The sequence below is a fragment of the Botryllus schlosseri genome, chromosome 16, assembly GCF_051294905.1.
Source record: "Botryllus schlosseri isolate E-star chromosome 16, Bs_hap1, whole genome shotgun sequence".
Lineage (NCBI taxonomy): Eukaryota > Metazoa > Chordata > Ascidiacea > Stolidobranchia > Styelidae > Botryllus > Botryllus schlosseri.
The window spans coordinates 18889676-18905771 of record NC_137251.1 but is presented as its reverse complement, the minus strand read 5'-3'; positions in this window follow the sequence as shown (position 1 = coordinate 18905771).

Here is a 16096-nt window from a genome sequence, read left to right as displayed (position 1 = left end):
GGACAATGTTACTGATCCCCTCCACTTATACAAAGTGTCAACCGATTACTGAATCGAGCATCCTATTCCTCCAAGAACTGACTTCAAGACGGGAACTTTGCGATGACTCTAAATCCTAATGCGTGGCAACTTATAACAGGGGTCAATCAATCAGTTTTAATAATATTTTCCATCGTTTCAAAACACCACAAAACTGCGATACAATGAAAAGATAGGAAGGTGTCGAAACAACTTGGATTAATCTTTAAGATCAGACAGCCACCTTGGCCTAGGCGAAGTATAGAAGAGGCATGCACACCGAAAAGTAATGCGGAAAATATTAGGGATGGTGTGAACCTCTGAAAGGTTCAGGTTCGTGTGAACGCGAACCTTTTTGAAAGGTTCTGTGTGAACACGAACGTGAACCTCATGACGTCACGTGACGTCATATTGCTAATTCCAACCCTATCTTTCAATGAAGTGATAGCCTATATTAACGTACACAATACCTAGCGACGACTCGGGTCACATCATGTCACAATGCAGAAGTACATGTTGGCGTTTTAAACGTCACTAAATGTTTCAACTGAGGCAATCAAAGGATATAATACTCCTATAAAATCAATATCTTCCGTCGCTTTGCCTACAATTTCGTCGAGGACTTACCAGGGAATATAAGCTTACGCCTTAACGGTCTAGGCCAGACCGGACAATGTATTCGGCGTCTGAGTAGCCTATCGCTACATTGATATTGAGCAGAGTGTAAAACTGGTTTCTATACTTGCTACCGATATTACCCCATTAACAAGTTTTACAGCAGTAGACAACACCTCAATCACAAGGATTTGGTTCTCGTGATGCAGTAAAGATATGAAGTCAAGATTTCCCCGTACCCCTGCTAGCTTTTTTGCATCAGAAAACGATATCAATCTCATTGATTGGTTGAATATAAGCATCATTCGCTGACTACGTATTTCGCTCGTGATGTTATGTGATCGCAAGTCAAACTCACAGCAGAGAGACACTAAATATTCACAAACGGAAAGCTGAATATTTCGAGCAAACATTTGTTACAAAGCAAGTAAAACTTTTGAGATTGTCAAGGTGCATGTTCGTTTATAGTGTTAATTTTTAATGCTGCCAGCGCCATGCATAGAGTGGCCCGCAGTTGAAATGCAATTATATGAACCAAAGATGTTATAATGAAGTGAAAATTGTAATATATGAAAAAGGTTCACAGTGCAGAACCTACCAAGGTTCTGTTGTGAACGCGAACCTCTAAATTTCCGAGGTTCACACACAGAACGCGAACGTGAACCTCACGTTCACACCATCCCTAGAAAATATAAGACGCAAGCGACAAAATGAAGTGGCATTTGGCGGAAGGCGACAAGGATTTGGGTCGCGGTGACAGAAGTTTGTGAACCCCTGACTAATAGCATGGTCTTAATTTCAGTCGGCAATGACCGTGTTGGTTTTGGAGTGGTACTGGCATATCAAGAAAGGTGGATGAAGATTAATACGATCTGCATATTCGTAACATCTGTTTCAACGTGCCGACGTATAGCTGTACGATCTACAGAGGCTGAAGCTATACAGCAGATGTGTACAGTACACTGTAGGTTACAATCGTACAGTGGCACATGACATAACAGTCGACAAGACTGTCGCCGACAGCAACGATTAAAATCGCTGATTCTGCGCATTACACGAGGGACCAACATTAGCGGAAAGTGACTGTTGTCTGCACGTCCATTCAGGATATGGAAATTGCACTGAAACTGCTATAAAAGGAATGGATCCAATGCAATGATTCATATATTTCTAATAGTTTCCGCTTCCGGCTTTTGAAACGTTCAATCGGCTTTACTCGCAATTATTAGAAATTCATCTATAACTTCTGCCTCGCAAATATCGTTCGACAAATGATTTCAAGTTCAATGCGCATCTACATATAATTAATTTAACCGCACACGATGCCATGCGCCAGCTCCATGCTGACTGACAGTTTACAGAGCAGACGGAAGGAATAAGTGCGTGGCAAATATCGATGAAATCTTGGGTTACACGCTGCATATAGCTGGATATTTATAACCGAGAAAATGGTCCAGCATACTACGTTTGAATTCGACATCTGACATGGCAGTTCTAAAAGTTTTGACGTAAATGTAAGCTTGGACTCGTAATCCCGTGCGTTACCTCCAGCCTAAACGGATTAGTTTTATTTTGAGCATAAATAAATGTCGCGAACCACTTTATAAAGGTCATTGTATATGTCGGCATTCTGATTAATACAGATACCGTAAATGTTGGTGATATGGAGCCATTACGATACGTGGACAGAATAACAATAAATTTAATACAGGCCAGGAGAAATATAATTCGCATAAACTATAAGTTACACAGCGCGAGTAACGAGATTCAATTGCTGTTATTCGTGAACCGTTCCTTAAATCTCCACAGAGAATAGTATGATAGTAGCACATTTCACTCTACTTTCCATGTGTTTATTCCCACTTCAAACTAGAAATGGATATGGCCGAGTAATTCATCGGCCCTCCCATCAAATACTACAAAAGATTACAAAGTACGGGTATTATGCATTCGTTACATATCTGATACTGGCTGAAACTATAAGCCTCAATGCCTTCTACTATGATACATTTGTCAATGTCCCACACGCTATCTGTTTCCGCCAGGTGCGTGCGATATCGCAAGCGAGAATTGCCTCATGCTCAGTCAGTTTTTGCTCTACCTACATGCAGGAGCTATCCTATATTCGAACTAAGCGAATTGCGTGATTGACAAAATTTACACAAATCTGAAATAGCCCATCTTTCACGGCACGTCGTTACGGGACTCGTTACGTGAAATAGCCAAGGGCGTATACGCGCAAAAGCGTGCGTTCAATAAAATCGGCCATTGAAATGGGATAACATATAAGCAGCTGGGTACACTGGCTGACATCTACTAACCAGCAAAACTTTACTCATTCCACTGAGGGAATCTGCAGTCGTGGATTGAGGAATCCTGAATATGACCTGAACTACGACAGGTGTAAATTCCTCGAAGTATAAAAATATGGACAGACACAACAAATTTATAACATATTAATTTGTAATCGCTTTGTTCTGGTATGGATTCCCAGGTATGACTGATTTGCATATAGGCCTGTACTACGTTTTGGCGCTTAGGCACCGCTGAAAAATTCTGGTGGATTGCTAGAAAAACTTGTCCGGCGGCTCGTAATCTGTTAACGGGATTCGATTGCCTTCCTCGAGAGTCTATAATATGTTGCTGTTCAGTAACATTATAGCCTCATTCTATATTGTATCAAGTCTTATAAACAATCCTGCCTGTAGGCTAAAAATTGCCTAAGCACAAGCTATTCCATTGTTCGTACAACGGGAACCTTTCATGATTTCGCACCATCCCTGCCCAGAAGCAATCGTTATATACTAATTATGATAGAGAGCATCATGTACCCTAACACTGAAAAACACCACGTCGTGATTCAAAGAGAATATCAAATGTAAGACACACTATAGTGCGTAGAGACATCAAATTCCCTGTTTCATCAAGTCTTAGTAAACCTTCGGGGTAATGCTAGTGCAGGGGTGGGCAACCTGCGGCCGTAGAAGGAAATAGGTGCGGCCGTGACACGTAATTCAATTAGTATGTATGTGTTGGCGGCCGGCGACAGGCAAATTAAACTTTTGGTTCATTTAATCTTAATAAATCCTGAAATTTTCTTTGCGCTGCGCACGATTCAATGCTATGTTTCATGGTGGCTCATTTTGAAATCTGAGCCCCACTGTTCAGACGCGAATAGCAGATAAAAATGATGTGCCCCATATAGAAATATCAACTTGGTATAGTGTGCTTCTCACGAAAGAAATTCGTTTCTGTTACGTTAAGGCCACGGATTACCAACTGCGGTTCTCACAGCCACATGCGGCTCCGTGGATGAATAACCGTCAGAGAGGGATGTATCTTGAGTTCTGCTGGTCATATGAGCTATCGCATCACGACATAATAGTACTCACCAATTTGCTTGTATCAATGCTATAATAGCCGATATAGAATCTATAGAAGTCCACGTGCAATATGTGCAAATTGTGCATACTTTTGAATTAGCTGGATGGCGAGAGCAGAGGTAGGCTAGCTACTTTATATTTTCGTTGTAAGTAGCCTATACTCGAGTGTTTCATGCGGCTCCATTCGTACTCTGTGAAGTTGGAATCTGATCGCACGGGCTGACGGAGGATAAATTTTGATTGGAATATGTGAATATACTAATAATAATGAGGAAATTCATTTCTAATTCTAAAAAATTTTTCGCGCTTCGCGCGACCAGGACGTTTCCCATTTTCAATAGTACATGGCCTCTCGCGATATCAGTGTGTACAGTAGGCCGATATGAGAGAGTAGATTAGTCTGAAATTCACCGGAAATGGACATAGATAGTTTAACATGGGGATCGGGCGACCAGTTAGTTCATTACGGCTTACGATAGGGTTCTGGTTTAAATCATTTTGCCCTTGATTAAAATCGATTTTATTCAATTAAATATTTCAAATCATGATTTTTTTCATGTTTTTGGTTTTTTTTACTCATAATAACAGCAACACCAACAAAAGAAAATGGGATGAATGACGACCACGTCAATCAAGATGATGAAGAATAACGCTTACACTTTCATAATGTGGGGCAGTGAATTATTATCCAGATAGATGAAAACGTTCAACCTATGTGGTAATGATGGGTCGCGCGAATCATTACTGATTGGTTCTGGTAGCGAGAGTGAGAGAGACCAGAGAGATGAAAACGTTCAACCTATGTGGTAATGATGGGTCGCGTGAATCATTACTGATTGGTTCTGGTAGCGAGAGTGAGCGAGAGAGAGATAAAAACGTTCAACCTATGTGGTAATGATGGGTCGCGCGAATCATTACTGATCGGTTCTAGTAGCGAGAGAGAGAGAGAGAGAGTCTTTATTTTCATCCAACCGAAATACACAACAAACGGCAGTGATGATGGCGGTACAGAAAATATGCGTGCACAGTATTCCGTATTAGATAGGAATGATCGATAAGACCGTGAAGGTCATCTAGTCTGATCACACCAGAATCAAACAGGTACACTTGACTCTGAGCAGCCTGGCTGTAAAAAATGTTTAGTTAAAAAAGGAAAATAGAAGAAAAATTAAACGATGGTAGCTAATGATCAATGAAGCAATGTCTGGGCGAGGTAGGGCAACAGTGTAACGACAAGAGGTGATCAAGTAGGGCTTTTTTTGAATCTATTACAAGGCAATTCACGGATATGTGGTGGTAATGCATTCCAAATGATAGGTCCGGAGTAGTCGATAGATCTCTTAGCGAGGAAACATGTTGAGTCAAATCGGAACCATTCATAATAGTTGTATTCATCTTGATCGATGGAGTGGTTTCTGCCAGAAAACTGGATCAGAGATAAGGGATTTTTTCAAATTCGATAGAGACTCCCGACTGCGCTTCGCTTGCTGTATCCCAGCAGTGCCTTGGAAATAGCAGCAGCATGTTCCAGACAACTAACCAGTATTCAATAGCAAAACGCTAACATATCGTTCGACTATCGCTCTTTGTTCTTTTCCCATCGGTCTGTCAAATAGCTGAATTATACCGGTGCCGGTGACGAGATGTTATCTCCGGTTTATATAAAATGCACATGATTGTCCGATAATAATACCCTCATTCACGCATCTCGTCCGAAAATTTGAAAAAACCAAAAAAATCAATAAAATCAAAATGGTAAAATTAAAATCAAAAATCAACGAAAAAAACCTGATTTAAATCACACTGAACTGGAATGCGGTCGTGCGCTACGTAAGTTACCGAAATGCGGCCGTGAATAACAAAAAGGTTGCCCACCACTGTGCTAGTGTAATCATCAAAAGTATAATCTAGGCTAGAAACGCAAATTGATAGCAAGATTTTGACCTGAAAATATTAAATCCGCTTATCCCAGCTGTTGCATATCGATGAAATCGTTCGGTAAAGTGATTCCTGGGTAGTGAAACATAACATTTGCATTAGCATCGAACAAATTCCCCTTGTTAGTGCGTAACATGCCCCAGCCCCGAACCGCTACAGAATTGCGCGGCTCGTTTCTCTTCTTCGTGACCACAGCTATCAAAGGAGTCGTCAACGTTCATCCGCGTGAAGGCTTGATTCGTATATTTTATAGGTATGCTGTCAGTTTTATTTGATGATAATGATCAGTGGCTCGCTTCATTATTCAAGTGTACAGGCTATGTACATTGTTGTACATACTACATACACAAACCAGGGCATGGCATGGTATGTTATGGTATGGAACGATAATTTTCCATACTCCATACTTGCCTTACTCTTTCCATACCATACTTGCAATTTTCCATACCATACCAACATTGTTCCATACCATACTTGATACATATTCCATACTTTCAAATACTTCAATATCATAAGTATAGTACCTTTTCTAGCGCCTATATTATTGATATTTCGGATGTCATCATTGCTTAAACTAGCCATAATGCGAATTCAACTCCTGGTAATAGTTTCACAGAGTCCGTTTTGGTGAGGTTTAGTTCACATTGGTGAGGTGCCGTGTACCTCTACTCTACAGCTTCCGCGAGCAAATTGAGATAGTCAGCAGATTGTTATCTAGGACCGTCCATAAAAGGACTGGCAACATTCGGCCCGCAACGAGATTTTGTCCGGACATGATAATGTGGCCCGCGGCCCCAGTCTGCTGAGATTCCCCACTACTTGCCTAAACGTCAAATTTTAGCGAACGCGTGTTATTACATAGGTCTGCGCACTGCGCGGCGTGCGAGAGTGGAGCTTACGGGTAAGTTCTTCGAAGCGAGAAGACTTGCATTATCGGCATTTACGATGTACTCAACCCTAATGAATTGAAATCTCGGTAAATTTTGGGTAAAGGGGCTTATCAAACGCTTTGAAATCTTTATTAAGGATAGCACTGTGAGTTAGTTGATCAGAGAGAAGCAGTCATGGCAGCGACTGTATGACAATGGTGTTCTCAAATCCAGATTGTATTTTCATTATCGGCGGGAAATGGCTTTGAAGTAACATTGCTATCGATAAAATACATTCAATGAATACGATCTATTCCTTGTATACATGGGCGAATAATTTATCCATTCAGCAATCCGGCCCGCCAAGTACTTAATTTTCCTATATCCGGCCCGCCCGACTAGAGAAGTTGCACGCCCCTGCTCCATAAGAATATCATCGCATTTCCGGTACATTGGCATGAGGCACATGCAAGTTTGAAGTAAATACTCGCAAAATAATTTATAATATAGGCGCACCCATAAAATATCCCAGCTGCAGGCGATAAATACTGCAGCGATCTGCGTGATTATTAGTACAGTATTTGGTTGGGGTTAGTGTGGCGAGAATTTCAAACTAAATCTACCCCACCCCCTGATCTATAATCCTAATGCGAGAGCGTTTGAAATATGACCAATAAAATATCTCGGTATGTAAATAGTATAACTGTGCGGATAATGTTTCAGAAGAAATGTAATTAACAATCACACTGAGCATTAATTACGTTGCATCATGATTGCTTGTAAGCTCTCGTCACTCAAGAAATGAGGTAGTTGGAGTAGCCAACATTACCTATTATTGCGTCACATGCTCGGAGACGTCGTGTCTAGACTCAATAGAATATCGGATCAACATTACTGTTGTCATTATTACATCACAAAATCATGCCATTCCAAGTGCTCCTAAAACCGCTGCACAAACGTGTATTTAATCCCACACAGCGTTCAATAGTTCACGATCACACATAACAGAAGCGATCGTATTCCGTGAACAGCGAACAACGTACGCTTTATAAAGCTTGCACAGATCATGATAAAATGTATAAGATATCAAAGTATGGAAGTATGGAAATGTCGTTCCATACCATAGATCAAAATCTTCCATTCCATACCATACCATACTTGCATTGTTCCAAATTCCATACCAAAATATCGATTTATACCATACCATACCATACCATGCCCTGACACAAACAAGTACAGCAACATCGTATACGATATTCGAAAGGGTTACATGCTCGCAATTGAACCACTGTAGCGTAAAACCAAATTAACTCAATACTCAATCACTAACTTACCGGAAACGATTTAAACTGGCAATATTGATTATTGATACTCATAAAAATTTGATGTTTCATATTTAATGCAAAAGTAAACAGGTCACCAGAAGACGCTTTTTGCGATGGTTTCAGTGCGTTTACCTGGTTCCGAAAAATCGACATGTTCGGGTACACCGCCTCGGGTGAATTCGTTGTTCGATTAGGTCATCTTTACTAGGGATGGTGTGAACCTCTGAAAGGTTCAGGTTCGTGTGAACGCGAACCTTTTTGAAAGGTTCTGTGTGAACACGAACGTGAACCTCATGACGTCACGTGACGTCATATTGCTAATTCCAACCCTATCTTTCAATGAAGTGATAGCCTATATTAACGTACACAATACCTAGCGACGACTCGGGTCACATCATGTCACAATGCAGAAGTACATGTTGGCGTTTTAAACGTCACTAAATGTTTCAACTGAGGCAATCAAAGGATATAATACTCCTATAAAATCAATATCTTCCGTCGCTTTGCCTACAATTTCGTCGAGGACTTACCAGGGAATATAAGCTTACGCCTTAACGGTCTAGGCCAGACCGGACAATGTATTCGGCGTCTGAGTAGCCTATCGCTACATTGATATCGAGCAGAGTGTAAAACTGGTTTCTATACTTGCTACCGATATTACCCCATTAACAAGTTTTACAGCAGTAGACAACACCTCAATCACAAGGATTTGGTTCTCGTGATGCAGTAAAGATATGAAGTCAAGATTTCCCCGTACCCCTGCTAGCTTTTTTGCATCAGAAAACGATATCAATCTCATTGATTGGTTGAATATAAGCATCATTCGCTGACTACGTATTTCGCTCGTGATGTTATGTGATCGCAAGTCAAACTCACAGCAGAGAGACACTAAATATTCACAAACGGAAAGCTGAATATTTCGAGCAAACATTTGTTACAAAGCAAGTAAAACTTTTGAGATTGTCAAGGTGCATGTTCGTTTATAGTGTTAATTTTTAATGCTGCCAGCGCCATGCATAGAGTGGCCCGCAGTTGAAATGCAATTATATGAACCAAAGATGTTATAATGAAGTGAAAATTGTAATATATGAAAAAGGTTCACAGTGCAGAACCTACCAAGGTTCTGTTGTGAACGCGAACCTCTAAATTTCCGAGGTTCACACACAGAACGCGAACGTGAACCTCACGTTCACACCATCCCTAATCTTTACTATCACTGAAAGTGCGAGATCGCAGGTAATATCACGCCGATGCGTAACGGCTGATAGTATATCCGAGTATATTGTATGGCACCAACGAATTTGGGTCGATTGCTCAACTTAAAATGGGAGATAGGTGTATTAATTGCACTAAATTAAAGGGGAGTTCGCGATGTAACTTTAATGAAAATCATCCCGCACTACATTACTTCTAATTCCACTCGAGTTTTCCAGGAACACCACCATGGCGCGATGAATATATTGCAAATACGAGTGGTTAACGTAGAACAGAACAGACAATTGAAGGCAGGTATTATGCAAACCCTCGTTTAGAGACTGTGACTGACAGCGGTCGCAGGTCTATCAAGGTAGAATCAATAAGTCAAAGCTATCGACCACACATTTATCCACGTATCAACTTCAAACGCCGAATTGTTCGCAAAGGGGACTATACAAGAGTAAAACCACAACACCGGATGGTTATAGTGTGGCCTGTGAACAATTGAACATGCTCGACATCGCTGTCTTGAATGATCACTTAATGGAAGTATTTTTCATTTAAAATTTCGACATCCATTCGGAATTGCTTCGCCGGCCGGATGCAGCCTGTGCGAAGTATGTTTAACATCCCTGCCCTGCAATAGCCGGTATCATCACGTTAACTGCATATATCACTACTCCGTGCTCATCGATCTCCTGCTACGATAACAGTTTTCTGGACGTGATGTCGAACGTGTGGAACACATAAGGCAGTGCCGTATACACTTGACAACCTGTTCGATTGACTAAAGCTGATGTTCGTTCAAATCGATGTATTCTACAACTCTTCCCCTGTCGCTTTCTCCGCAAACTGACAAAAACTGACTACTGCTTTAAAGTTATCGCAATAAGCAAAGTAACCATGGTATCTTTGGGTCGGATTGATATTTAGGACAAAACTACATTTGAACAGTTGAGAACGATTGCTCAACGGTGAACTAAACAACGCGCGACTAATCAACGAAATTAGTGATTGTCTGATTACGACAATAGGCCTACCACACTTTGCATAAGGTTACTTGGGGCCTACACGCATGTCACATCTTTCGTACGTTAACATTTTCATACTTACTTCTTCGAAAACTGACGACGATTCGTCCCACTTGGACGCATTTGGTATGGCATATCTGAACTTTTCAAATCGCCCTTACGGTTATGACGTCGTAACGAATGATACCCGAACACTCGACTGGATTATGCTCGATTATACTGGAGTCAAAATGGAAACTTTCAAGTATAGGACCGACTCAATTTCGCTTAGCCCTAATCCATGGTAAAGTTCGGGATGCAGTGTGTACCTATAACCAACGCATAGTATGGTATGGTATAGTATGGTATGTCGTATGGTATGGTATGGTATGGTTTATGGAGCGAAATTTCGGTAAGGAATATGGAGCTGTGCAAGTATGGTATGGTATGGAAATTTTCATGCATCGTTTGGGAATTTTTCCCATATTTTATTTGTTACCACCCCTAATATTAGCCCCAAGAAAGTTGACTTTTTTTAAGGAATTTTAACACGACGTTGAATGCATAATCTGATTTCGTATAACTTTCCACAGAAAATCATTTGCTCCTTCGTGATATGGCCGCTTGCGGGGAACATAACGAAAATACAGAAGTATCTGAACGCAATTGCTGATGTTGGCGGTGTCGTCGGACTGAGTTTCAGAAAGTGAGTCTATTTAACTAGGCTAATGACTTGCTCTTTTTGATATCCTGAGCCATTTCGCTAACCATGCTTTTGACGCGTGTTATTTAATAGTGAAATTCCCGACGACTTGTGAGCTTCATTTTTGCCCAAAACTAGTTCTACTTCTGCAAGTATACTATGCTTTATTAAAGATACCAGGATTTTATGAATCTTCTTACTCTCTGCTGTTAAGGTTGACACGGCATGACATCTCGTAGAAAGCTTCAACAATATTCGAAGATAGCTGCTGAAATACACCTCCTCTGTCTGACTTGGATTTTACGAGAACTGACGTTTTTGTACGAAGAATACTTCAGATTTGTTCACTAATGCTAATGCACGGTGTGCTGTTCTCGAAAATGACGTTTCAGAACTGATGTTCGTATTACTAGGAATTTTGTAACATATCATGAGGAATCCTACAATACCCATTTGAGACGATCAATTCTGCACACAATGATTTGAATATTCAACTCTTAATCGAGTATTAATTATAGTGTTTCGAGTCGCCTAGTGACAGACGATTCTTTACAATAATTGAAATCATACACCCCTTGCAGCTGTGACTTATTTTATTGACGTATATAAACGGTGTAAAAGGTGTTCACTAATGATTCTCTCTGGTCGAATATATTGTTTTACATTCAGATTTTCTTGTGAAATTACAAAATATATACTGGATTATAAGACGGCGAACAGCAAAGTTGTATCCTATTTATCACGATTATACGACTGTATATACAATACTAACTCGAACAATCGCTTGTCGCATTATATCATAGGCCAGAATGCCACACAGGGAACTCTAAACATGGCTGTATTTTCGTTTAAACCAGTGGTTCTTGACCTTTTTTCCTCCTGCGCCCCTTTCAAAATTTGCCTAGGCCTGGTGTCCACCACATATTTTCAGGATTGTAGTAAAAAACATCATTCTACTGCGACGCCACTTTTCTTCAGCGCCCTCCATACCGCCTCCTGAGCCCAGCGCATATATTGCTGCCTGAGCGTTTCCGCATTCTTCAACATCAAATCGCTCCTTAGTGGGCGCTGGAGTCCAGATTAACAACCACTGATTTAAAGCAATCAGCAAACCATTTCATCATTGAGCAATGTAATTATCCGTTAGGCAATGTAATTATCCAAAATCCCCGCGATGTAGTCGGACCACTTGGATGTTGAGCAGTTACGACCTTTCTCGCATAATCATCCGAGAATTTTGCAATTTGTGAGTCCATTAAACATGCCAGCGTAGGGTAACTTGGTTTCATACTACGTGAAAATTCCCACTGCCTCGCGAACTGATGAGAAGGGTCTGTTAGGATTCCACTTTTGATATCCGTGCCTCCTAAAACATACCGCTTGCATAAACTGGACTGCGAGTGGAGCAGTTTGGTGAGCTTTATATTAGGGATGTTCAAAAATTACTTTTTTTCCGGATTCCAGCCATTCACTGATTAAATAGTCAGGTCACCCTAAAAAGTGCTGCACGTCAAATGTGGTTCAATTTTAACAAGTCTAAGCCGCCGCAGAGTCAATTAAAATTTTCCAATTTATTAAAAAAAATAAAAACAAATTCAAATTTCTGTAAACCCCATTAAATTGTTGAGTTGTCTTCAAAGACGATGCAAAACAAATTTGACGCAATTCCAACTAGTAGGAGCTGAGTTATTTGAGATTTTCATTGACAATTCTCAGATTTCTCGAATTTCTAAATGTTACAGTTTCCTATTTAATATGCCAAGTACCTTATCTTCTCACGATTAGACCAGCGAATACAAGTCCTCGTCGTTTAAAATCAGTTGTTTTGCGCATGTAAGCGCCACGTTCTCGTGCTTACAACAATTTGTAAGTCAGTTCTCCCTGACAGTCATTTTGATTGGACCGCGAAATTGGACAGTGTGTTATCGTGTATGACTGAGAATTGAAATTAATTCCTTATTCCAAAGACTTTGCATACGTTGATCGGGAAATGCAGCAATCCAGCCCGAATTGGTGTTATGATGAGCAAATTGCCGCGACGCAAGCTACTCGGAACTCCATTGTGTTTAACGTAAAAGATACGCGCTTTCTCGTTTGTAATCATCTTCTACGTTTATTAATCATTTCCTGTTTCATACGCCTGTATTCCTGAATTATAGAGCAACTTGTCGGCATCGAGTTTAACTCGTTACTCATACGACACATTGTGCCGTGCGTGGCAAGACAGCGTGGTGATTCGCGTCTGCAACACCAATAGGCTGCTGGTTCGAGTCCGACCGAGGTCGACTCCATAACCCTATTACAAGTGTTGGAGGTACATCTATACATAGACTTCTACTCTTCATCTCATCTGTACAAGCGGTGTCTTGAAAAGCCAAGAAGTAGGCCGTGCCACAAGTCGGCAGCTACGGAATCACAATAAAGATACTGGTCTGGTGTAAATGACAATCACAGTAGGAAAACACCATGAATAACACAAAACAACAACAACGACGACCCATTGTACGCTGTATCACGCTTTCATTCGTTTTGTCATATCTCGTGGTGGGTCGCGCAATGAAATTTGAATGGAGAGCATGCGTCGCGGACTGAAAAAAGTTGGGAAGCACTGGTTAAATGTATATCAACGAGTTACATAATAAGGAGAATAGAACGTTACAATTATGCTCAGTCTACATTAGGGTTACTATATTTTGAGATACGAAAAAGAGGACACTTCTCAAAATTCTGAAAGCTGTGGTATTGTATAAGAAAACTGGTGAATCTGAAAATTTTTCTACCAATTCTGCTGTGTTGACTAAAAAAGGTCATTTTTCTGGCTCAACACCCAAACATCCCGCTGGACCGTTACTTGGGTACTGATTTCCTATATCTCAGTTGAATCTTCACAGACATTTAACCAAAATTTAAAAAAGGAGGATAAAGTATCAAAAATGAGTACATTTAGGCATCCTCCAAGGACACTTTCAAAAAAGTAAAAAAGAGGACAAATCCTCTTAAAAGAGGGCGTATGGTATGGTAACTCTATAGTCTACATGGCCAACGCCTATGCGCCACAGCTAATAAAGGCACTAGATGCGAAGCCCACTTTTATGTTGTTCTTTTCGCTTCTATCAATGCGAAGCTAACACCCTCTGCTTCTTACAAAACACGGTTTTTCAAGAGATTTTACAATGCACTAATTCAAATGAGATTGCGTCTGTGGGTGACGCAATCGTACGAGAGACATTTTAATCGGTATTGTACTTCATATACAATGTTCAATAGTACGTATTCATCACATGCTGTCAGAGGTGGTCAAAGTAGTCACCGTCGCTACTCAAGTAGAAGTAGAAGTAACGCCGAAATTTCTACTCAATTAGAAGTAGGAGTGGTGGTTGACCAGTAAGTAAGTAAGTAGGCCTAAGTAGGTATTCTACGTCTATTTTAGCCTAAAAAACTGAAAACTGTCAAGTAGAAGTAGTCTAAAATCAAAACTACTTAATAAGTAGTGTGAGTAGGCAAAATCTACTTCAAGTACTTCAAAAAGTAGAACTACTTCGTTACTGACCACCTCTGCATGCTGTAAAACGTTTCGAAACAGTCGTCGATTCTCCTCACCTTGAACAGGGATATCTAGATATCCCTGACCTTGAAATGCATAATTATGTGTCCATAGTCATTCCTGTCTAGACGTGATTGTAATCATGTGCATTCGGGGTTCTGGAGTGCATTAAGGAGAGCACTTTCTGAATATGCATTGAGTCGTATATGTCGGCGAGGTGACAGCCATGCCGGACGCATGCTGCTTCCACTTCGGGTTGATTGACACCCTCCTTCGCTCGACATTTAGGCGATACCGAAGTGTTCAAAAGGATTTCCCAGCATAGATGAAGTCACACAACCCTGAATAAAACATATACGACGTATACGTCATATACGTACAGCAAATGGTAGAATTTGCATATCATGCTATCGTTGGCCCGTACATTTTGTTGCAAGACGTGAGATGTTACCATTGCTGGGTAATTGCTAATTGACATATGCATGTGTCATTAGATTCATTTTAATTTGTGACAGTAGCCAATCGCCCTATATCCAATGTTGATAGCAAGTCAACTCTAGTCGTTGGTGTCGGTTTTTCGATTTTCCTATAACTATTTCGCTATACAGGCCTGTGTAGAATGCTATTCAATCTATTGTCACCCGCGCCACCTTGTGCCTGTTGTAATTATACCTATGCATTATGGATGCCGCGCACAAGAAAAAATCAGCCTGCGTTTCAAAATAACAAGGATGTCATGAACTAGTTCTAGATATCCCTGCAAAATAAATGATCACTATGTATTTCGCACAGAGACATATAGACCTATATATACATCCCAGGTTTCGCAGAACGTGCTGATGCTTCTGCGCAAACTGACGACTCTTCAAGATGTGGGCTACAAATGCACGTCGCTAATTCATAATCAGTATAATAAATTAGTAATCATACGAAGCGACGAGGTGTCGTTAGAGAGAGAAACCTCATCGCGCTGAGAAACCTCATCTTCTCTCTCGATCAAACGAGCAATATACGCTCTCCTCTAAATTAACTGTATTTGTACCCTTATGTATCGCATTTCCGTGTTCAAAATAATTCGTGAGCGATTTTCGTGTTAGTATTTTCAATTCGATTCCCATACCCTCTTTTTTACAAACATTCATGGAGATTTTAGTCCGGATACTTAGTAACGTAGGCCTGCGCCTGACACCACACCCGGGACTTGTAGGCTTTTGGGCTTTTATTTGTCACACCAAAAAGCAAGGAAAAATACACATAGCAAAAACTGGCAGTACGAACCAGGAGACGGCGAGGGCTCGTGAGGCCTTCTGAGTTAGTCGTCACCCGTTTGAGTGTTGCCGACTAATCAGACTGTGTACATGACAAGGAACCATACGTAAACGTGATATTGCACTTGAGAAACATGCAATAAAAATAAATGCAGATTATGAGATGCAGATAAATGCAAAATAATTTTATTTGTCATTTCATGAATTCAAAATACAGCAATGATTG